General features: G+C 47.2%; 1 protein-coding gene and 1 long non-coding RNA gene across 5 annotated transcripts in view; one reads left to right on the top strand and one right to left on the bottom strand.

Annotated features, from left to right (window-relative positions):
- The window catches only part of KSR2 (kinase suppressor of ras 2), a 506,187-nt gene that overhangs the window by 119,703 nt on the left and 363,002 nt on the right, over positions 1 to 23,482 (top strand). The window lies entirely within an intron of this gene.
- On the bottom strand, positions 3,795 to 17,673 carry LOC129049241 (uncharacterized). Of its 4 annotated transcripts, none has more exons than XR_008512173.1 (8): positions 17,496 to 17,673; positions 16,117 to 16,189; positions 14,982 to 15,218; positions 13,828 to 14,839; positions 13,217 to 13,267; positions 6,156 to 6,523; positions 5,588 to 6,032; positions 3,795 to 4,188 (listed from the first exon to the last, which is right to left on the bottom strand). It is a non-coding gene; the product is annotated as an uncharacterized LOC129049241 (long non-coding RNA). The 4 variants fall into 4 exon arrangements; XR_008512170.2 differs by lacking the exon at positions 17,496 to 17,673 and adding an exon at positions 16,352 to 16,620; XR_008512171.2 differs by lacking the exon at positions 17,496 to 17,673 and adding an exon at positions 16,352 to 16,620 and having other exon boundaries at positions 3,795 to 4,185.

The raw sequence follows: 23,482 nt of genomic DNA, 5'->3' as shown, positions 1-23,482 counted from the left end.
CTGGCCAAGAAAGTCATCTCTTTCTCTCTCTCTCTCTCCCTCTCTGTCTCTCTCTCTCTCTCCCTCTCTGTCTCTCTCTCTCTCTCTCTGTCTCTGTCTCTGTCTCTATGTCTGTGTCTGTCTGTCTGTCTCTCTCTTTCTCAGAGGTTGGAGGTAGCTTTATTTTAGAGATGTTAATGCTAATCTTAGTTTTCTCCTTGGGTTTTAGGGGATATCTTTATTTTCCAGTGCCCAAGGAGCCCCGAAGACAGGAAATCTTAACTCAGTTTTCTCTTCTCGTAGCTTGTTAGATCACCCTTAGCCTGAAACCAAAGAATACTCATTCTTTCATTTAACAAGATCAAAGGATCCCAGAGCCAGGATAGCTTAACCTTTCCTTATCATGGCAGCTATGGCCTGAAACCAAAAAACCGTTATTCGCTCATTCAGCGAAATTGGTTCATGGTTATTCTATGCCAGGTGCTCTTCTGATCTCTAGAAATGCATGCTGAGGTGTGTGTCCCCATAAAGTTTACTTTCTAGTGTGGGGGTCTGGGGCACAGACAATGAATCATTGTCCTAATGATCACGTATCTTATGCTGTGTGTGAGAATAAGTGCTGTGGATTAAAGAAGACGTGCAGCAGGCTAAGCGGGGTTGGTAGTACCCTCTGGAATGGAGGGACTGGTCATCATATTAAATAAGGTGGCTAGGGTAGGCTCCATTCTCTTTCTCCTTTCTCCTTCTTAGTCCTCAATCATTTTCTAAGAGTATGGAATCTGGAGTCCAACAAACTTGGGTTTAAGTTCTGGCTCTGCCACCTATTAGCTGTGTGATTGTGGATAGGGCATATTATGATTCTGTGCTTAGTTTCCTATGCAGCAGGATGGGGATGATGATCATTTGGGCCACACTGGTTGTTGGGAGCATTACGTGAGATGATACAGGCAAATCACCACCACCACCATCACTATTGTTAGCACCATCACCACCATCATCACCATCGTTATCACCACCACCATCATCACTATTATTAGCACCAACACCACCATCATCACCATCACCACCACCATCACCATCGTTATCACCACCACTACCATCACTATTAGCACCGTCACCACCATCATCATCATCACCATCACCACCACCACCACCACCACCACCACCATCACCACCCACCATCATCATTACCACCATCATCACCATCACCAGGCTCCTGCAGCCTTTTTCGTCCCCCAGCTCACTTTTCTCCACTTCTCCTCATCCTCCTCTCTTTTTTCCTCCAAGGGGCCCTTCCAAGGGGCTTCAGCCTTTCTAATTCAGCTCTCCCATTCTTTGTTTCCCTTCCCTCTGAGCCACGGTCTCCCTCAGCACTGCTGCTGCTTTTGAGACCACTCCCCTTCTGTCTGGCTTGATTGTTCTCTAGAGGTAACCTACCATTCCCTGGCCACAAAAATAAGGGCAAAACCTCAAACCAGTTTTCTCTGGGCACAACCCTAGTTTTCCTCCGTGGTTACTACAGAGCTGAGGTCCTAGGGTGAAACTGATTTGGCTGCAGAAAGAGCATGTTCTCACTATTTGTCTCCACCTCCCGCTCCATTCCAAAACTGGGAACTTCAGCGTCTGAGGACAGCAGGGTCCCTTCCTAGACCTTCCTCTCCCGGGCCACAGGTGTTTTATCAGAAGAGAGCCTGGCGGAGACGTGGCCCAGCTATCAGAGTGCTGTTGCTGTGGACTTCTTCCTCTTCTCTGCTGTTCTTTTTCTCTCTCTCGTCTTCTTTTTGGCATTTTGATGGTTTTCAGCCTCATAATTTGTGGTCATCTGTATCTTTCCTTTCCCAAGGAAAAACCTCTGGTCAAGATAATGGAAGATCTGTGTTGTGGATATTGTTTTCCTTTTTTAAAATGAATATGCTTATGTGAGGATAATGGGAGATATTGCTTTCCTTCCTCCTCCCCTTCTTTTCTACCCTTCTCTCCTTTCCCCCCTCCCACTCGTGTTTATCAGGCACTTTCCCTGCATCTGGCACACACAGTGTTGGGTTCCAGGGCTCAGGGACTTTCTCACGACTTCAGGATTGAACTGAGACCTGAAGAGGAGGGGAAGTCTTAATGACTGGGAGTGATGGGAACACTCAGAAGTGCCTTGGGACGGGAGGGAGGGGAACATCCCAGGGGCAGAGAGAACAGCACGGGTGCCTAGTGGGGATGCTGGGGAGAGTGTTGGGAGCTGGAGCCAGACAGGTGGGCAGTGCCAGCCCCCACGGTGGGCCATGGCAAGGAGCTTACACTGCAGAGTAAGCAGGGTAGGCTGAACAGAAGGTGCCTGGATCTCTTGTCCGGTTTTCAAACATTCTGGCTGCAGAGTCGATGGGTGGCTTAGAGCAGGTGACAGATGCTGGGAATCCTTCGGGGGCTCAGGGAGCCACGGAGGGGAGAGACTGGAGGCCAGGGTGCTGCAGGCAGGCAGGTGCCCCTGCACCCCTGCACCCCTGCAACCTCCCGGGAGCTTGCCTGCCTGGGCCCTCCTCTTGCTTCTTCTCTTGAGTATCAAGGGGGAGAACTGGCAGTCAGGAGAAAAACAGGATGCAGAGTGGCCCCCGAAATAGGACAGCCTCAGATGCCCTCTGGCTTCTTCCCAGTTTGGGCTTTGAATGAAGCCCCCCAGAATGCTGCCTGCCACCATACGGTCTTCCTTTGACTGGAACAAAGAGTAAGAGTGGGTCTTGATTGCCCTATTGTTCTACTTGCTTCTAACTTGGGAAAGGCTGGGCTGGCAGAGGAAGAGCTGCTCCTCCCGAAGCCCACAGGGTCTCGTATGTTCTAGTATTGACACTGATGTCTTTCCTTTCCCCTATAACTGCCCCAGCCCTCCTGTTCTGTAGGCACTCAGGAATCCCTTACATGTAGATAGCATCAAATTAGGACTCTCGCTTACAAGCGGCAGAAACCTGATGTGAACGCGCTTAGGCGCCAATGGCTCCATTCATTCATTCTGTAAACACGGATGGAACTTCCCCTGTGTCAGTTGCTAGGAGGGGTTGGGGATACAGTGGTGGGGAAGGCCGGCTGGCTGTGGGCTCTTGTCAGTCTGTGTCCCAGACCTGCACTATTCAGTACAGCGGTCACCAGACTCGTGTGACCAGGTAAACTTACATTCATTAAATAAAAGTTAAAATTCCCTTCTTCGTTCTCAGGAGCCATGTTTCAAGTTGTTCATTGCCACAGGTGGCTAGCGGCTGCCCTGTTGCAACAGCACAGTTCTAGAACATCCCCATCATCACAGAATATTCTAGTGGACAGTGCTGCTCTAGAATATGTTGGAAGAAACAATGAAGAAGAAAAATATCAAGTTGGGCACAGTGGTTTATGCCTGTGATCCTAGCACTTTGTGGGGCTTGAGGCAGGAGGATCGCTTGAGTCCAGGAGTCCAAGACCAGCCTGGGCAACATAGCAAGACCCCATCTTTACAAAAAAATTGACAAAAAATCCATCTAACTGGGTGTGGTGGCACACACCTATAGTCCCAGCTACTTGAGGGGTTGAGCCAGGAGGATTGCCTGAGCCTGGGAGGTCAAGGCTGCCGTGAGCCAAGATCATGCCACTGCACTCTAGCCTGGGCGACAGAGTGAGATTCTGTCTCAAAAAAAAAAAAAAAAAAAAAAAAAAAAAAAAAAAAATCAAACGGTAGTAGGTTTTATGCAAGAATTAAAACTGAAGTGAAACAATGGTGGCTTTGTGGCTGGCTTTGATGGGGTGATCAGAGCAGGTCAGTCAGGGTTCAGCCAGAGAAGTAGAACCAATAAGATACATTATATCAAGAGATTTATTACAAGGAACTGGCCTATGCAATGGTGGGGGCTGGCTGGGAAGGTCTGAAATCTGTAGGGCGGGCTGTTAGGAAGAAGAGCAGGCTGTTAGGAAGAAGAGCAGGCTGTTAGGAAGAAGGGCAGGCTGTTAGGAAGGGCAGGCTGTTTGTTAGGAAGGGCAGGCTGTTAGGAAGAACGGCAGGCTGTTAGGAAGGGAAGGCCCCTGAACTGAAGTTCTGCCTATGGGTGGAATTTCTTTTTCTTTGGAGAGGTCTCAGTTCTGGGTGGGTGCGGTGGCTCGCGCCTGTAATCCTAGCACTCTGAGAGGCCAAGGAGGATGGATTGCTAGAGTGCAGGAGTTCGAGACCAGCCTGGGCAACACAGCAAAACCCCATCTCTACTGAAAAAATAAATAAATACAAAAAATTAGCTAGGTGTGGTGTGTGCCTGTAATCCCAGCTACTGAGGAGACTGAGGTGGGAGAATCACCTGAGCCTGGGAGGTCAAGGCTTTAGTGAGCCGAGATTGCGCTGCTGGACTTTGGCCTGAGTGATAGAGTGAGACTCTGTCTCAGGAAAAAAAGAAGAAAGAAAAAAAAAAGAAATAGTCTCAGTTCTGCTTTTAAGGCATTTCAGTTTCAATGGGTTGAATCGGCTCATCCGGATTATAGAGGATAATTTTTACTTAGAGTCACCTGATTATAGACTTTAATCACAGCAACAGAAAACCTTCACCTGTTGCCTAGATTGTTGTTTGATTGAATAACTGGGGTCTATCGCTTAACCAAGTTCACACTGAAACTGACAGCGAGCCTCTCTGGGGAGATGACATTTAAGCTGAGACTTGAATGACAAGAAAGCATCAGACAGGAGAAGATATGGGGGAAGAGCATTTTGAGAGCAAACAGGTCTCAAATGCATGTCTCAGAATCACTTTTAAGAAGCAGAAGGCAGGCTTACATGGCCAGTGGTTCTGGGGACCCATGGCTGCGTGGGTCTGGTCTCAGACCTGCACTTCAAAACCTAGTGGCTCAACACAACTGCCTTGTTATCTCTCATTCTTATTGAGCAAAAGGGGCTCGCTCTCTGATGCACTAGAAGCCAATACTATGATGTCGGTTTTTTGTTTTTGAGACGGACTCTCGCTCTGTCACCCAGGCTGGAGTGCAGTGGCGCGATCTTGGCTCACTGCAAGCTCTGCCTCCCAGGTTCACGCCATTCTCCTGCCTCAGCCTCCCAAGTAGCTGGGACTACAGGCACCCGCCACCATGCCCGGCTAATTTTTTCTATTTTTAGTAGAGACGGGGTTTCACCGTGTTCACCAGGATGGTCTTGGTCTCCTGACCTCGTGATCCACCTGCCTCGGCCTCCCAAAGTGCTGGGATTACAGGCGTGAGCCACTGTGCCTGGCCAGGTTTTTCAGAAAAGAAAAGCTTCATATTGAAAGTTGACTTCCAAGGAGACAGGAGTCAAGCTCAAATCTGTCACCCTGGGCTGGCTTCAAGGCAGTATTTTTATTAGGAAAGGCTTAGGGGGTAGATACTGGGATTAGCAGGTGGTTGGTGGAGGGAAAGGGGAAGTCTGGAAAGTCCTTGGGTGTGTGTAGTTATTTCTTTATGTTACTTCATAGGTTGTATATGCAAATTTGAGAGGAGTTAGTATGAAATATGTGGTGGAAATTTGGGCTGTGATGTCAGCAAACTTGTGCACAAACTCCAGTTGGTCATCCTGGTTCCAATTGATTTTAGCCCACTGCCAAATCTTTTTAAAAAACTTGTGAGTTAAAAAAAAAATACTCACAAGAGGAGGGAGTTTCAGCATCTCAGCAAGTTGTTTTTTTTCTTATCTGTTATCCTGCAAACTCAGTAATTTCTGTCATTGGTTTCATTAACTCTTTAGGGTATAGTTTCATCATCATAATTCCCTGGGCTCAGGGATTGGCTGGGCTCAGCTGGGTGGTTCTTCTGTTCCGTGTGTTTTTGGCTGGAGCTGCAGTCATCTGGGGCTTGACTGGGCTGGAACATCCAAGATGGTGCATGCTCATGGACGGCAGTTGGCGCTAGTTGTTGAGTGGATGTTCAATTGGGGATTATCTGTTGGGGTGCCCACATGTTGCCTTTTATGTGACATGAGCTTCTCACAATGCACATCCCAAGGAGGAGGAAATGGAGGCTGCTAGTTCTGGAACAGTATCCCTTCTGCTAGTGATGATCTCAGTGATGGGTCAATCAGAGAAGCCCAATTACTGTGAGTATAATGGAAAAAATGGAATTTATTAGATGTTAGACTTATACGACCGTAGGAAGAGCTGGGGAAGTACAAGCTCAAAAAGGGAAGCTTAAGATTCAGAGAGAGGTCTCGAACCTACCCTGACATAGGTAAGGCAGCCTGCAGTTTCAGGGACATCTGGCAGCCAATACGTCCAGCTGTTGGAAGGGACCATGCAGGCGGGCTTGGATAGATGCCTAGGGAAAGTTATTGGCCCTTTGTGGCTATTGCCTCTGTGAGTTTGTCATGAAGCATCTGGTGGTGAACTTAAGGTCGGCTGTTGTTCATCGAGGGACTACTGTCAGGAAGAAGAGTTGGCTGTGAGGTAGGGAAGATGGAGGATAAACAGGACCAGCACTCCAGCCTCTGTTCCCCATTGTCTTCAACCCATGTTACTCTTCAGGGCATGATGGCTGCTCTCTCTTGCCACCCGAGTCTTGTACAACTTCACTTTTGGCCAGCTCTAATCTGGAACCACATAGAGAAGGGGATTCTGGAAACGTGGGTGCCATGGAAGCATGGGTGCCAGTGTAACTGAGTTGTCAGTGGGCTAATCCATGGCTGGGAGAGGAGGCAGAAGATAGGAGATGAGGTCAGAGACATGGTCGGGGCTCAGTTCCTGAGGCCCCTTGTAGCCATTGCTGGCAGCTTCTTAGTAGAATGGGAAACCACTGGAGGGGATTAAAGAAGGGAAGGGACTTGGTTGGATTTCACTTAACTCGTTCTAGGCTAAACTAAATCCATCAGTCAATTTCCCTTCCTCTCTCCCTCCTTCAGTGTTCCCTCAGTGTTCCCTCTCTGTCTAACTACCTTGCTTTCTTCATCTGTAAAATGGGGATGCTAGTTGTATCATCCTCATGGAGTTGTTGCAAGGAAAGAAATGAAGTCATGTAAACACTGTGTTAATATAAACACTTGTCTGGCAAATTTGGCACTGAAGATGTACTGGACTATGATTATTTTTATTGTTTTTAAAGTCAGCTTCCCTCCCTCCTTCCTCCTCCCTCTTTCCCAAGCTGAATCTGAACCAAGGCAGTCTTCCTACAGAGCCACTGACTGGTCCCCACTAAGGCAGGGGTGGAGGGAGGGGCAGGATGTTTTCCTCTCCAGCCTTTGTCTTGCAGCAGAACCTCTGTTGAGCAACCTGGTCCAAGGCTTCATCCACCTGTCCTGTCCCCCTGCAGCCCACTTTCTCTTTCTTGCAGGCCACCCCTGGCCCCTCTGTCTTGCCCACCAGCTGCTTCATGTGGCCAGTATCTGGCTTTTGTGGAACCCCCCAATGAGAACAAAGAGAACCCGACTCTCTGGCTGTCATCTCCGATCAGCGCTGTAGTCACTCCTTTCTCTTTTTATTCCTGGCACCCACGAGGTGCTGAGCAGAAGAATTGGTTGCAGAATTGACATTGAACTTGTGCTTGGCAGGGACTGAACTCTTTGAGGTTTATGGGCTCCATGAAACTACATGAACTGAGTCAGATCCAAACAGACTGTTATATCTTAGAATGAGACCCCCAGTCCTGTCCCTGGGCTCCCAATCTGGTCCCTATCTGCTGATGTTTTCACTGGCTCATGGCACCCAGCTACTCTCTCTTCTTCACAATGCCTGCCCCAGGGCCTTTGCACGGCCCTTCTTTCTGCCTGGAATACCCTGCCTCAATCTTTCTCTGGCTGATTCCTTGTCATTTTGGACTCAGCCCACTGCCAGCTTCTCAGAGTCCCACTTCCATCCTGGCCACTCTCTGTCCTATTATAGTCTCTAGCACATCTAAAATTATTTTATTTGTTTGTTTTCATACCCCTTTCCACAAGAACAGTGGTGCTCAAAACCTAAACATGTATCAGAATCCCCCAGAGGGTTCCACCCCCAGAGTTCCTGCTTCAGCCAGTCCGGGGCAGTGCCCAGAAATCTGCATTAACAAGTTCCCAGGCGATGCTGGTGCTGCTGGTTTGAGGAACACGCTTTGAGAACCCGTGTTGGAATTCTCCCAGTATCTGGCTCGGAGTTGGAATGCAAGAAGTAGTCACGGAGTGACTGAGTGAATGCTAGTGGTTGATATTAACAGCAGCGACAAATATTGATTGAGTTCTTACTGGGCCAAGTCACGCAGCATCTGCTCATTTAATTCTTCAACAACCTCATGAGGTCTGTAGGATTATTATTCCTATTTTCTGGTAAGAAAACTGAGGCTCAGAAAGGTAGAGCCCTTGCCTGGGGTGGGGGGGGGAGGGGTCACACAGCAACTAAGTGTCAGAGGCAGGGTTTGAACTCATTTCTGTCTGAATCCTGTTAAGCGGAGGCTTCCCACGTAAAAAAGTGGTGGGAATGAATGGCTTTCTCCTTAACTCTGGGTGGTCCCTGTGTTTCCATTTGCTCAGCTTGAGGGAGCAACCCTTTGGGGCTTTTGTAGCAGCTTACACTGGAACTGAGATAAAAAGAAATTATTTAAAGGCTGCATGTAAATATCAAATAATACCGCACATTTGCACAGCACCTTCAGTTTCAGGAAGCACCTGCATGCAGGTGATCTTGTTTTAGCCTCACAACCATATGAGTGGTGGGTAGATCAGGCTGCGTGCCCAGTTGCACAGATGGGAACATTCCCAGCAGATTTGACTCTCTGTCAGTATCTCTGTCCTTCCCAGCCACGGTCCTGAGCGAGGATGGGAGGCTTCCGCGGGCGCATGAATATGTTTGAAACTTGCGGGGAACGTGCAGGGAGAAGGCAGGAAGGGCCAAGGAGGATGAAAATATTTGTTATTATTTGGAGCAAAATTATTCTTGCCTTCCTCTAAAATATGCCCAGGGGAGATGGTTCCAGTTCATTATAGTCATGATTTCCACTCACGTGGCCTTTTGCTTTCTCTAATTATTTCCCTGATTACCAACTTACACTCTCGTATGAGAAGTACCCAAGCTATTGTTTGGGAGAGAAAAAGAAAGCACTGTATTGACCATAATTTGCATTCACATTGGTATGTTACTTAGTAATTTTTTTGAGACAGAATCACTCTGTCACCCCGGCTAGATTGCAGTGGCGCGATCTCGGCTCACTGCAACCTCTGCCTCCCAGGTTCAAGCAATTCTCCTGCCTCAGCCTCCCAAGTAGCTGGGATTATAGGCACCCACCACTATGCCCAGCTAATTTTTTGTATTTTTAGTAGAGACGGGGTTTCACCATGTTGTCTAGGCTGGTCTCGAACTCCTGACCTCGTGATTCACCCACCTTGGCCTCCCAGAGTGTTGGGATTATAGGCGTAAGCCACCGCGCCCGGCCTAGTATTTTTTAAACGGTTGCGTGGGGACAGGCACGGTGGTTCATGCCTGTAATCCCAGCACTTTGGGACGCCGAGGCAGATGGATCACTGGAGGTCAGGAGTTCGAGTCCAACCTGGCCAAAATGGTGAAACCCTGTCTCCACTAAAAATATAAAAATTAGCTGGGCATGGTGGTGCATGCCAATAGTCCCAGTTACTCAAGAGGCTGAGGCAGGATAATTGTTTGAACCCAGGAGGCGGAGGCTGCAGTAAGCCAAGATCATGCCACTGCACTCCAGCCTGGGCAACAGAGCAAGATTCCATCTCAATAAATAAATAGGCCAGGTGTTGTGGCTCACACCTGTAATCCCTGCACTTTGGGAGGCCAAGGCGGGTGGATCACCTGGGGTCAGGAGTTCAAGAACAGCCTGGCCAACATGGTGAAACCCCATCGCTACTAAAAATACAAAAATTAGCAAGGCGTGGTGGTGCACGCCTATAGTTCCAGCTACTCAGAGCATCAAGGCAGGAGAATGGCTTGAACCTGGGAGGCAGAGGCTGCAGACAGCCAAGATTGCGCCATTGCACTCCAGCCTGGGTGACAGAGGGAGACTCCATCTCAAAAAAATAAAATAAAGTAAAGTAAAATAAAATGGGAAAAAAGGTCTGGAAGGAAATCCACTTGGATATTTAGCATAGCTGTTCTTTGGTTAAGAGTGATGATTTTTTTTCTTTTGCCCTTCTGCATTTTCTGTCTTTCTGGGCAACAAATAAGTAGTTGTGTAACTTAAATGAGAAGGTTTGAAGGAAAAGAATCCTCCTCGAACCCCGTTTTCTTACTTTCATCTGTACTGTGATACTTTCTTCTTTGCTGCTGGTGCCTGGTGGGGCAGGATGCTCTGACCTCCCAGGTTTCGATGGTTTTCTCACTGATTCACCGCCCCTTTGCATCTGTTCAAAAGGAAAAACTTTCTGGGCTGCATCTTCCTAAAGTAAACCTTCCCATGGCTTAGGCAACTCCTGACCACTGCGGGGAGGATTTCCTTGATTGCATCTGCGTCGATCTTCTGCCATAATCATTGGGCAGTTATCTTGTAGTTGCTTTGATATCTAAATCTCCCATATTAGATTGGAAATTCCTAGATAGCAAGAGCCATCTTTTAATAACCAAAATAATAACAATAAAATGTTAAAAACATACTGAGTGTCAGGCGGTGTTCTGAGCTGATTTTGAGGGTTATTTCACTTAATCGTCAGATATCCCCATGAGATAGGGACTTTTGTATTCCCCAGTTTTCAGATAAGAGAATGAAGGCACAGAGGGGTGAACCATGGTACCCAACCAAGGTCACATGGCCGGTAAATTGCAGGGTACCAGCACTTGAGCTCGGGCTGATTCCAGACCGTACACTCTAAACGCAGCATTTTGTTCATTTCCTACAAACTACTTAGCACGGTTGCAAAAGTATCATTGAATGAATTAACGAACAAATGAACTGTCATAATCTAATCACAGAAATTATGCCCTTGGAGGGGAAGGTTGAAGCATTTATAGATTTGCCCTAGGGGAGAGAAGTGAAGCCAAAGCACTTTGTGTCTGTGTATCAGGGATGAGATCGTATGGGAGGGATAGTGATCAGATAATGAGAGATTTTCTCTCTAAAACAGGGGTTGACCAAGTATAGCCCACGGGCCAAAGTCAGCCCTCCACCTGCTTTTGTAAATAAAGTTTTATTGGAACACTGCCATACCTATTTGTTTCCACTTTGTCTATGGCTGTTTTCACGCTGCAACATCAGAATTGTGTAGTGTGACAGAGACCGTATGGCCCACAAAGCCTGAAATATTTACTGTCAAGCTTTTTAGAGAAAATGTTTGCTAACCCTTTTTGTAAAAGACCAAGCTAGAAATAGTGAGTGTCAATTAAAACAAATACATACATGTCTAAATCAGGGAAGATTTTGGTCTGATGTAAAGAAGAACTTCCTTTTGGAGGGGGGCAATAAATACATGAAGAGTCTGGGGAGGCACTGACTGTGGAGAACTCTGTAGTGGGGTTGAATGAATATTTGCACAAGTGGTACAACATGTATAGGGGGCTGTAATTGATCAAGAACTTCCCATAGTAAGTGCTCAGGGGAAGGCAGGAAGGAGGCACACGCCCAGAGAGGGTAGGATGCCTAGGGTCACACAGCTAGTACCTGGTAGAGCTTGTGCTCAAACCCACATCAGTTTCACCCAAAACACATGCTTTCATTATGCATGGTCCTGGCTGGGCATGGTGGCTCATGGCTGTAATCCCAGCACTTTGAGAGGCCGAGGCGGGCGGATCACAGGGTCAGGAGTTCGAGACCAGTCTGGCTAACACAGTGAAACCCCGTCTCTACTAAAAATACAAAAAATTAGCCAGGTATGGTGGTGTGCGCCTGTAATCCCAGCTACTCGGGAGGCTGAGGCAGGACAATTGCATGAATCTGGGAGGCAGAGGTTGCAGTGAGCTGAGATTGCACCGTTGCACTCCAGCCCGGGTGACAGTGTGAGACTCTGTCTCAAAAGACAAACCCAAAACATTATGCATGGTCCATTGTGCTGACTTTTGGGGTCTGTTTTGTATCGGCCTGAGTTCTGTGGGGAGTGGGGACCACATCTCGTTGTCTTTGGAGTGCTGTACACAGATGCTGTCTGGATAGTACTCTCTGAAGGTCACTCCTATATAGGAGTCTGTGGCTTTCTTTGGATGAGTGTGACCACCATCCCGATGGGATTCAGAAATGTGGGGGTGCTCTACACTCCGAATTTCCCCCACTGACTTCACTCTCAAAACAGGAAACCTTAAATGGTCCTCCTTTCCCCACACAGAGAACCTGTTGCTTTGAGTCGGGAGGGTGGGAGACGGTACTTCCCTACCCCCCACATCAGCCCTGTCCTTGGGAACAGAGCTCAGTTGAGCTTCATCATCTGATCATTTTCTTTCTTTAGCGCCTTTGTTTCTTTCCTTTTCTATCTGGTACTTTGTGGAGGAGAAATGAGGCAGACAAGCTTTGTAACTGGATACCAGGATGCTCTCAATGGCTGGGGCTGACAGATTTTTCAAGCTCCACTTGTAAAGACCTTGTGCCATAATGATCACGGAAGGTGGAGGAACTGAGCGTCAGGGATGCATTGTTGCTTTCAATCCTAGGCTCCTTGCTTGAATAAGTTAGGGGCACGTAGCTGCTTGGCTGTAGACACTGAGATGCCTTTTCCTCCCAGTGTTTTCTTGGACACCATCCAACCAGGGCCACCTCTAGATGGCGCAGTGTCATATTTGGTCACCAGGAGGCGCTGCCTGATAAGCTTCCTTTAGCGGAGACGTCAAAACTGTCTTGAAATCAGTGCAAAAGATGCATAGCATGTTCTCACTCATAGATGGGAATTGGACAATGAGAACACATGGACACAGGAAGGGGAACATCACACTCTGGGGACTGTTGTGGGATGGGAGGGGGGAGGGGGGAGGGATAGCTTTAGGAGATATACCTAATGCTAAATGACAAGTTAATGGGTGCAGCACACCAGCGTGGCACATGTATACATATGTAACTAACCTGCACATTGTGCACATGTACCCTAAAACTTAAAGTATAAAAAAAAAAAGATGCATAGTAATGTAGAAACTGGCAGGAACCTCGGTCTGATCATCTCAACTTTCAAGCAAGGAAAAACTCAGTCTGAGAGAGGAGAAGGGCTTGACCCAGCTACATCAGGGACTAATGCTGACTTAATTCTGTTTCACAGACCGACCATTCTCGGCAGGCAGGCTGGAAGCTAGGGGAGACCCTGGGTTTCTTTCCCGGCTGGCCCGTAGTGAACGGCAGAGGCATCTATCAGAGCAGCCTACTCCGACGGGGCCTTGCTGCCACTAACCTTCCTTCCGCATTCATGTCATGATGCTCTTGCCTTGGTCTCCCTGCCACTCTGCAAGACCAATTAAGAGGAGAAAATGAACCGTAAAGAAGGAACATCGAAATGCAGCCTCCAAATAATAACTAGTGGAGATGCAAAGGGAGCTCCGAAGAGACAGAAAAAACTCTAGGCAGTGGCTTCATTCCCTTGGGAGACATCTGGAAAGAGCTTGGGGCCGGGTCAGGGGCATCCCCAGCTGCACAGGAGCCCTCCCGAGAGGCTGTCTAAAGAATGGCTATGATAAGAAGTGGCTGGACTTGCTTCAGTTGAAATCAGTGTTCTAGTGCTTGCCACATTCGCTGCACTGGGGTGCATTGATAAAAAAGACATGGGCCACAGTTGGCGAGGGGCTGGGCCTCCCGGCTGTGTCATTCAGCTGCCCTGGTTGGTTTGTGGCACAGTCAGGAAGGCATGTGAGTCCCGAGCCTGGGCTACCGGTCCAGCCTCTTCCCTATCGGAACATCTATCTTTGAAACAGGCATCATGATACCAATGATACCAAGCCTTTTAGTGTTGTTGTGATGTTTAAGGGAAGTGATGTGTGCTTTTGCCTCTGTCTGGGACCACCTCACCATCTGAGCGGGACTTTGCTGTGCTCCTTTTGGCTGGAGTGAATTGGAAATCATACAACCCAAAGAGAATGCTGAAGTGAAAGGTTTCTCTCTGTTTCCTAATAAGTATGGCGTTGGTGTTGCCTGTTCTGCCTCCAGTATCTTTCTGGAAGGTAGATTCCACAGGAGCTGAATGGTCTCGGGGCCCCAGAGCTGTTGAAGTCCACTCCATGATGGGTACCGACAGTTGAGGGTGTTGCCTGTGACTTCCATCAGGCCCTAAACTTGATGATGCTACTGCCCTATGGATGGAAGACAGTGTTCTGATCCCCTTTAGTACTCTGGAGCAGAAAAAGTTAGCACCCAATCACAATCTTCTTTTAACATATTTGGGAGGTTGGGAAAAGTTTCCCAATAGTCTTTTATGGAAATATATGACTATATTTACTCCCCAAGAGTGGGCAAGTTTCTAGACTAAAGGGATTTTCTGTAGGGGGCTATCGGTTTACAGAGGGTACTTCCTAACTGCAGACTGTCTGGAGGTTGTAGGGTAGGGGGCCTTGCTTAACAACAGTGATCATTGTTAATCCTCTCTGATGTCAGTCATTACATCTCAGGTCCCAAGTAGGAGGTTTTCTTGGTGGTCTCCAATTACAGCACGAACAGGGCTAGCCCCCAGGGTTTCTCAACCTTGGCACCATTGACATTTGGGGCTGGAAAATTGTGGTGGGGGGACTGTCCTGTGCCTTGGAAGATGTTAAGCAGCACCCTGGCCTCTACCCACTAGATGCCAGTAGTATCCAACCCCCCAGGCCCTGGTTGTGACAATCAAAAATGCCTACAGACACTGTCAAATGTCCCCTGCGGCAAAATCACTCTGGGCTGAGAGCCACTGGCTTGACTTATCCTAAGTGCTCCAGGAACATAGCTGCTGTGGTTCTAAGGAGGAGGATAATGATTATGACGATGCTGATGACAACTTCAGTATTCTGAGGCCAGATGAAAGCCAGGAGGTTCTGTGAACACTGAGGTTCTGTAAAGCACAGAAAACCATAATTGAGTTGGGGTTTGGCTTATCATGCCCAGAGCATGGTTTTCCCAGGGGTCTTTAGTCCAATTAACAGGAACCAGATGAAAGCGAGGAACTGTGATATACCACCCTCCCTCCAACTTACCATGCACACACATACATGCACCATCTCTCCCTGTCTCCCCAGGGACCTTGTTAAAACTTCCATCAGTTTTGCAGATAAACAGCTCCTGATCACCCATGAAAGGGGGCAACAGCAGACGGAGCTCAGGGCTGGAGGCAGGATGCTTCGGTTCTGGCTCTGCCCCTGACTTCTCTGGTTATGGGAGCCTGGATCAGCCACATGGCCTCACTGAGCCTGGTGTCTTGGTCTGCCAAATGCCTGAGGACAGGATGGATGGCCCATAAGCCCCTTTTTCCCTGGACTCTGTGTCTCAGGTTCGATTTTCATGCCCAGCCAGTGAGCTGCCAGCAGTAACTGCATCCCTGCCCTCGAAGACGGCTCTCTGGTTTACTCCCACAGCTTCTAACTGTTGTTACTATTACTGCATTGATCCCTATATCCACTCAGTGACACCTTTTTTGGATTCTTTGAACATAAAAAAAATTAATTCCCACTTTTACATTTGTTTCTTCTGCCTGCAATACTCTTTCTGTGAGCCAGCTCCTTTTCATTATTTGGGTCTCAGCTCAAATGCTGTAGGAAGTACTCAATGCATGGTATTAGTGTGATTATCATATATTACTATTAGTATGATTATCATTGCTCTTCTCAGGCTGGGGAAGCACAGGGGCTGGGAAGCCCAGAGCAGGAGCCTCAACGCAGCCCGAGCAAGTTCAGGGGAAGTTTTCTAGGAGAATAAACCCCTCCATTGAGTTCAGAGGCTATGTTTGGGCTTCTCCCGTTGCCTCCTGGGTTGATTATTTTATTTTATTGCCCATCAAATGCCAAATCTGCAATCTACTCAGGACAGTTTCTTTTCTCATTCAAATCATCATAGCTCAAAAAAAATCCCCACCCCCCCCGCCCCCGCCCCCGGCCCCGCCCCCCCCCCCCGCCCCCGCCCCCCCCCGCCCCCACCCCCAGTATCTTTTTGGATCATTTTGTGATGTCAAAGCTGCCTGCAAACTTTCAGTATTGAAGTCAATAACATATGGTGCCCTGGGAAAGGTGTACTTGTTTTGTTTGGATTTTGGAAAGAAGGACAGAGTCGTACTCAACTACATCCACTTTCCTTTGATCTTTGTACCAATGACCAGAGGGTGGAAGCAGAATTTACCTGAAACTCCTTTTAACTTCGGATCATGATCTTTATTCAACCGAGTCCTTCAGATTCTTGAGTGATGCCAGTTCTGTTTTTTTTAAATTTTTTTGAGACAGGGTCTCACTCTCTCGCCCAGGCTTGAGTTCAGTAGCCTGATCTTGGCTCACTGCAACCTTTGCCTCCCAGGCTCAAGCCATCCTCCTCCCTTAGCCCCCAGAGTAGCTGGAACTATAGGGGTATGCCACCATACCTGGCTAATTTTTTTAATGAAAAAATTTTTTTTTGTAGAGACGGGGTTTCACCATGTTGCCCAGGCTGGTCTTGAACTCCTGGGCTCAAGCGATCCGCCTGCCTCGGCCTCCCAAAGTGCCCCGCCAGGTGTTGCCAGTTCTAAGACAAGATACTGTGATTTTTTGGGAAATCACAGTAGGGGAATTATGACATCAAGGTGGGTTCAAAAAGAGGTTGAGATGAAAGAGCTTGTAGATTTCTTCATGAAGGAAGGATTTAGTGTCCGGTGGTCTTTTCTGAATATTCATGGTGCCACTGAATGTGGAAAAAGAGGATTTAAAATGCACCCCTGGCCAGGCACAATGGCTCATACTTGTAATCCCAGTGACTTGGGAGGTGAGGCAGGAAGATTGCTTGAGGCCAAAGTTCGAAACTAGCCTGGGCAACGTAGCAAGACCACTTCTCTACAAAAAATAAAAAAATCAGCTGGGCTTGGTCGTGTGTGCCTGTAGTCCCAGCTATTCAGGAGGCCAAGGCTGGAGGATCTCTTGAGCCTAGGTGTTCGAGGCTGCAGTGAGCTATGATCATGCCACTGCACTCCAGCCTGGGTGGCAGAGCAGGACCCTGTCTCTAAGAAAACTCCAACTCCCGCCCCCAAATGCACTCTTGTCCCAAGGGTTTCTGCACAGATGTTTAACATTCCTCTACTATGTATAAGGCATTGGTCCATGTTTACAGTGTGCTAGACACATCACATGTGAGGAATTTCCATGGATGACTTCCTTTGATTTTTATTACAACTTTCAAAGCTATGAGTTGCCCCGTCCCTTGTAAAAAGGGAGGAGATAGAATTCAGAGAGGTGCCTGGGCCTAGCAAAGGCCGCACAGCTTGGGTAAGTCACAAAGCCAGCATTGCGCTCAGAACTTAGGGGGAAACCACCGCTACATACCGCCCCACCTTCCCGCCTCTGCTGCCCCCCGGCCCCACGAAGGCTCTGAAAGAGCAAAAGAAAGGCAGGGTATTTGTTGGGAGCCCATGTGCTGTGCAGAAACCACTTGGCCAGGGTCATCCCACTGGTCTCTGCTGGGTCTGTCTGAAAGCCCGCGGACTTTAAGAGTTCAGACTGATTTTCAAGGGACGTAAACCCATCACGTGCAGTGACCTGTTGTCCCAGGCAGCAGTACATTGGCCTGTGCCTAGGTAAGGCTGGTGGATGGCTTCATAGCCTAGGAGTAGGTTGGACCCAAGGCAGAAGGTGAGAAGTAGGGAGAAGTGAGATGTCCTAGGAAGGGCTGGAGATAAGGCCTGGGGTCTGAAGGAGCACCCCACTCTCTAGGGCTCTGGAAAGGGCAGATTGGAATGCTGATGCCATCCTGCCTCCAGCTTGCTCTGTGACATCAGGCAGCTACTGGCCTGACCTGTGGGTCTCTGTAACAGGAACACTGCAACAATACCTGCATCTTCCTTAGATGGTGGCATTGAGGATGCAGTGAGGTGATGCAGATAAAAGCTTGCAGCTCAGCCCTGCTGTATTCTCTGTGCTCAACAAATGTCAATTGCTACTTTTGTTGATGACGCTGGGTCTGTAGCTTTATCTGCAGCCATTAGCAAAGAAAAGGGGGGAATTTCTTTGTTGAAATAGATTGCCTTGTAGCTCTGGTTTCCCCCCCTAAAACATGTGGATGTGGACACGGTACAAGGTTTGTTTCGTTTTGTTTTGTTTTTGAGATGGAGTTTTGCTTTTGTCTCCCAGGCTGGAGTGCAATGACATGATCTTGGCTCACTGCAAACTCCGCCTGCTGGATTCAAGTGATTCTCCTGCCTCACCCTCCCCAGTAGCTAGGATTACAGCGCACGTCACCACATCCAGCTAATTTTTGTATTTTTAGTAGAGACAGGGTTTCACCATGTTGGCCAGGCTAGTCTCAAACTCCTGACCTCAGGTAATCTGCCCGCCTCGGCCTCCCAAAGTGCTGGGATTACAGGCGTGAGCCACTGCACCCGGCCACAGTACAAGTTTTATAGGAGGTGAAAAAAACACCCTCAAGTATCTTAAATGGTGCTCCCTTGAAAATAGAACCAGGTTAGCTGTCCCTAGAGGTTATGGCAGTCAAGGGATGATGACATCTTAGTGGGCAGTTGACCTGTGCATTCAGCTTTAACCAGCATTTATTAAGTACCTCCTGTGTTCCTGGATTGTGTGGGGTACTTGGCTGTGTGGCCTTTGGCAAGTGAATTCACCTCTCCGAGCCATCACTTCCGTGTGTGGAAATTCAGATAATAACTGTCCCTACCTCTTGGGTTGTTTTGAGGATTAAGTGAAATCAAATATACAAAGTCCAGTGTCTTGCATGGAGTTGCTGTGGGTGCCTGATAACCGATACCTTGCTGTTATTATTATTGGGTAATAACTATTGTTACTAGTAGGTATCTTCGCCTATATGATTTCATTTAATCCTTCCAGCAGTCTTGCAAGGATTTTTCTCCCCCTTGCTTTCGACTTGACTTCATTTTCCCAAGCTGTCTCCTGTGTGAATTAAGTGCCTAGCGTTCCTGCCCCAAATTTATAGATGAAGAAAGGAGGGCAGCTGCCAAGCAACCTGGTTCAGGTCTCAGAGAGGCAAAGAAGAGGTGTGCCCTGGGCTGTCCTGCCCCTGCTTCTAGCAAGGTGGGCCAGGTTGGAGATTTCTGTCCACGTGGAACAAGTGGGAAACTTCTCCTCGAGGGAAAGAAATTGCTCAAAGCTGTTGGAGACATAGCATCAGTTAAGAACCAGGATGGAAAAAGAAAGAGCTAAAAAATAATCCAAACTTCCTTTCCAAGTGCATTTATTGGGAAAGAGAAAGAAAGAGTGAAATGAAGCAAGTTCTGCCCGAACAGACATGATTTAAAGCGGCAAGGGCATATTGATAATAATATCAGCGTTTCTTGCTCTGGGGGAGGTATTTGGATTTTTCATGCTCTGCCGGTTCCCCAGGAGACAGGAACATGGAGGAAGTTGGATTTGGGGACATGTCACATCTCTTTTCTCTCACAGCCAAGAAATCTATTTATTTAATTAAATTTCCTTGGAGTTTGGTTTTTCCTTTGAGCTAATTTTCTCATCTGTTTTCCTTCTTTCTCAAGGAAAATGAGGCAGAATTTTATCAGTAGGCAGACTTTATCAGTAGAAACGACAGTATTAGTAATAATAATAGTAAAAATCATCATAAAACCCAAACAGTATCATGTCTTCTCTGATCTCCGGTTTGTGGCCAAAGTTGCAGCTGTCTTCTTAGAGGAATTGGTTGCTAACTCATAGCTTAAATTTGCTTCTCCCCACATCTGCCTCAAGGGCTTGAGGCTTGAGGTCTGATAGAGTTCTGAGAAAATCTTTTTAATCATCTGGAAATGACGCAGGCTTTCTTAGGAGATGGTGTATTCTTTCTCTCTGTCCTTTTCAGTGTTCCTTTTCTATTCTAGCCTGGCTGGCTATTCTTTTAATTTAATTTCATTTTTAATAATTTCAACTTTTATTTTTTGATTCGAGGGTACATGTACGGGTTTGTTACATGGGTATATTGTATGACACTGAGGTTTGGGATACGGATGATCCCATCACCCAGGTAGTGAGTGTAGTGCTTAATAGTTCATTTTTCAGAGCTTGTCCCCTTCCCTCCCCCTTCTAGGAGTCCCCTGTGCCTTTTGTTCCCATCTTTATGAGCATGTGTACCCAATGTTTAGTTCCTACTTTTTTTTTTTAATTTTTGAGATGGAGTCTCACTCTGTTTCCCAGGCTAGAGTAGCAATGGCTTGATCTCGGCTCACTGCAATCTCTGCTTCCTGGGTGCAAGCAATTCTCCTGCCCTAGCCTCCCGAGTAGCTGGGATTACAGGCATGCACCACCATGCCTGGCTAATTTTTGTATTTTTAGTAGAGGCGGGGTTTCACCACGTTGGCCAAGCTGGTCTCGAACTCCTGACCTCAAATGATCTGCCCATCTTGGCCTCCCAGAGTGCTGGGATTACAGGCGTGAGCCACCGCGCTCTACTTATAAGTGAGAACATGCAATATTTGATTTTCTGTTGCTGTGTTAGTTCACTTAGGATAATGCTGGCCAGCTATCTTTAGAGGAAAATAGAGGAAGACTTGCTAAGCATGAGCCTGTCTGCTTTATGCCACTTTGAAATGTGTTGAATAGTCTAATCCAGGAGCCAGTGAACTAGAGTGGGCTGCCTAATTAAAGTTTTACTGGGACACAGTCACATCTAATCATGTATGCATTGTCTGTGGCTGCCTTTGTACCACAATGGTTGAATTGATTAGTTGCAACAGAGACCGTGTGGTCCATGAAGTCAACATCTTTACTGTCTAGTCCTTTATAGAAAATGTTTGTGGACCTCTGTCCTAGGCCTTGACTGTGGCCTTCTGTTGTTTTTCATCAGTTTCTGATGTGCGTGCTTGTAAACAGTAGGCCCATGTACTTATTCATTCATTAAGCATTTTGGGAACCCTTTCTTTGTGCCAAGCCCCATGTTAGGTACAAGAGGTTTAGAGATGAGCACATGTACTTGTCTTTAAGGTATTATCATGATGCAATAAGATACAGAGAACTGTGTCAGCTGCAGTGGTGGCACAGAGGGTAAAACAAGCACTGTTTTGGAGGCTGAGCATAGGAAAAGGTTAGGGAAGCCTTTAGAGTGAAGGAGATATTTGAGTTGGGTATAAAACCAGAAAGTTACCAATTGGTTGGGGGAACATGTCTGCTCAGGCATAAGGAAAAGCCTGCAGTGAGGCACATAGTTGTGATAAAGTGTGAGTTGGAAGTCAACCTGGAAGAGGATTAGGGAGATGAGAAGAGGAGATGAGGTTGGGGAGGGAGGTGAGAGATTATATGGGAAGGATTCTAAGGACAGGAATGGTGACTCTTATGTCTTCATCTTCCATAGTGATTAGCTTCAAGGAGCAACTTAAGGAGTGGTGTGTGGTTGACTGAGTTCATCATACTGGAGTTACCCCAAGGTCACCCCATCTGCAGGTAGCTTTGAAGCTGGCTGACCTGGACCCAGTTGGCTGTCCCAGACTCTTCAGAACCATGTCATCCTTTTGGAATTGACTCCCTACCTTCTGAGGCCAATGGGAATGTGAGCACTAGACTTCTTCAAGGCACGGTTCTTGTTTTCACAGTGGGACACAGATGGCAGTTGGGAGGCTAGCTAAGGGACAAGGACCTAGAGTCTTGTGCCTCCCACAGAGGGTCTTGGAAAGTTTCAGAGGGACATCCAGGTGGTATGGATACTGGATGCCTTTCGGGAGCCTAAGGCCAGGGCTGAGGGGCCCCCGAATTAACAAGATACAGACCAGTCGGCCTTGGGTGCTGTCCGCCCTTGTAACTCAGGACAGCCTGGCCGCAAGGGCAGGTCCAGGGTTTGTGCATTTGCTTTCATAAAAGGGCTTAGTGATCTGTGCTTCCTTATCTGGGAATGGGGATCATTATAACACACACTTCTTAGGATTATGTCAAGTATGTAATGAGTTATAATATATAAAGCAAATACTTGATATACAGTAAGCACTCAATAGCCATACAAATGGCTACTAATGGTTTACTATTCAGGATAGCACGTTGCAAAGGATGTTGAGGGCTTTTACTTGCTGCCGTGTTCTGGATATTACATAACACCAGGATTCTACCTGAACTTGGCTGTGGCTTTCTGTTTTTGCTGATCATAGGTTGAGACAAGTGATTATGAAGCAGGCTGTGGGATGTATCGTTTCAGGGAAGAGTTGGTGTTGAGGTGACACTTCCCGAGTGTTACTGCATGCCAGACACTGGGTAGGCCCTGGGGACACAGTGGTGAACAAGTAGCACATTGTCCCATCATCATGGAGTTTGGTGATGGCCCTGGAATCAATACAAGAAGTAGCCAGAGCCCTGGGCTGCTCTGCTCCTTGGTATTCGAGTCTGTGAAATAGAAATGATGTGAGTCCCTGCTACATTTTTTCTCCCCAGGAGATAGGGAAGATAATATGAGATAATGGTTTGGGTGGGGATTTAAAAAGCTGAATTGTAGAAGGGTCATACATAAGAATAATGCCAGAGTGATGAGCACAGACTCTGGAATTAATTGGCTGAGTGTTGAGAACAGCTTTGCTGCCTACTAGCTGTGTGTCCTTGTGCAAGTTACTTAACCTCTCTGTGCTTTCATCACCTTCTATGACATGAGGATACTACTACTACCTCATAGGGTTTAATGAGTTTAGACCTCATAGAATTTAATAAGTTATAGGACACTGACCTATCAAAGTGCCCAATATTTAACACTTACCTATTGTGTTATATATTGTAAGTGCTAAATAAATTATCCACAATATCAATAGTAGCAGCCAACATCATTGATCAACTATTTGATCTGTGATCAACTATTTGAAACCAAGTTGACATTGATCAATTATTTGATCTGTGCCAGGCACTTTGCATGGGTTGTCTAATTTATTCATCACAATGACTTTATGTGGTAATTATTATTATCCTGATTGAATGGATAAGAAAAGTGAAGCTTAGAGTTAAGTCACAGTCAAGAGCACACAGTGAGTAAGTATTGGAGCCAGGTTGTTTGACTCCAGTGCCTGAGATCTTAACTTCCATCCCAGCCCTGTGTAGATAAGGTGATTTTAGAGGCAGGACATGTTTACCAGGTGGAGGCTCAGCTTATAGATGGGAAGGGAGAGGAAAGTCCTGCAGCTGCAAAGGGGATCTGACTGCATTTGGTTTAATGTCTCCGAAGATCATCCAAGTCCAGTCTTTCTTCCTCAGACTTCCAGGAGCAGGTACACCTTCTTTTTTCCTTTCAAAAAGGCAGACTTCATTCTCTTTTTCCTCCTCCTCTTCAGTTTTTACAATGGCTTTTTGAAGTCAGGAGCAGAGCTCAGAAATCCCAAGAACACATCTATAAAAGAGAGAGCTACTGCCCACGATGATTGTGCCTTTTTTTTTTTTTTTTTGAGACAGGGTCTCACTGTGTCAGCCACGCTGGAGTGTGGTGGTGCGATCTCAGCTCACTAGCTGAGACTACAGGCACGTGCCACCATGCCCGGCTAATTTTTTTGTATTTTTTGTTGAGATGGGGTTCTCCGTGTTACCCAGGCTGGTCTTGAACTCCTGAGCTC

The sequence above is a fragment of the Pongo abelii genome, chromosome 10 (assembly GCF_028885655.2).
Source record: "Pongo abelii isolate AG06213 chromosome 10, NHGRI_mPonAbe1-v2.0_pri, whole genome shotgun sequence".
In the NCBI taxonomy this organism is placed as follows: domain Eukaryota; kingdom Metazoa; phylum Chordata; class Mammalia; order Primates; family Hominidae; genus Pongo; species Pongo abelii.
This window is presented reverse-complemented; position numbering and strand designations above follow the sequence as displayed.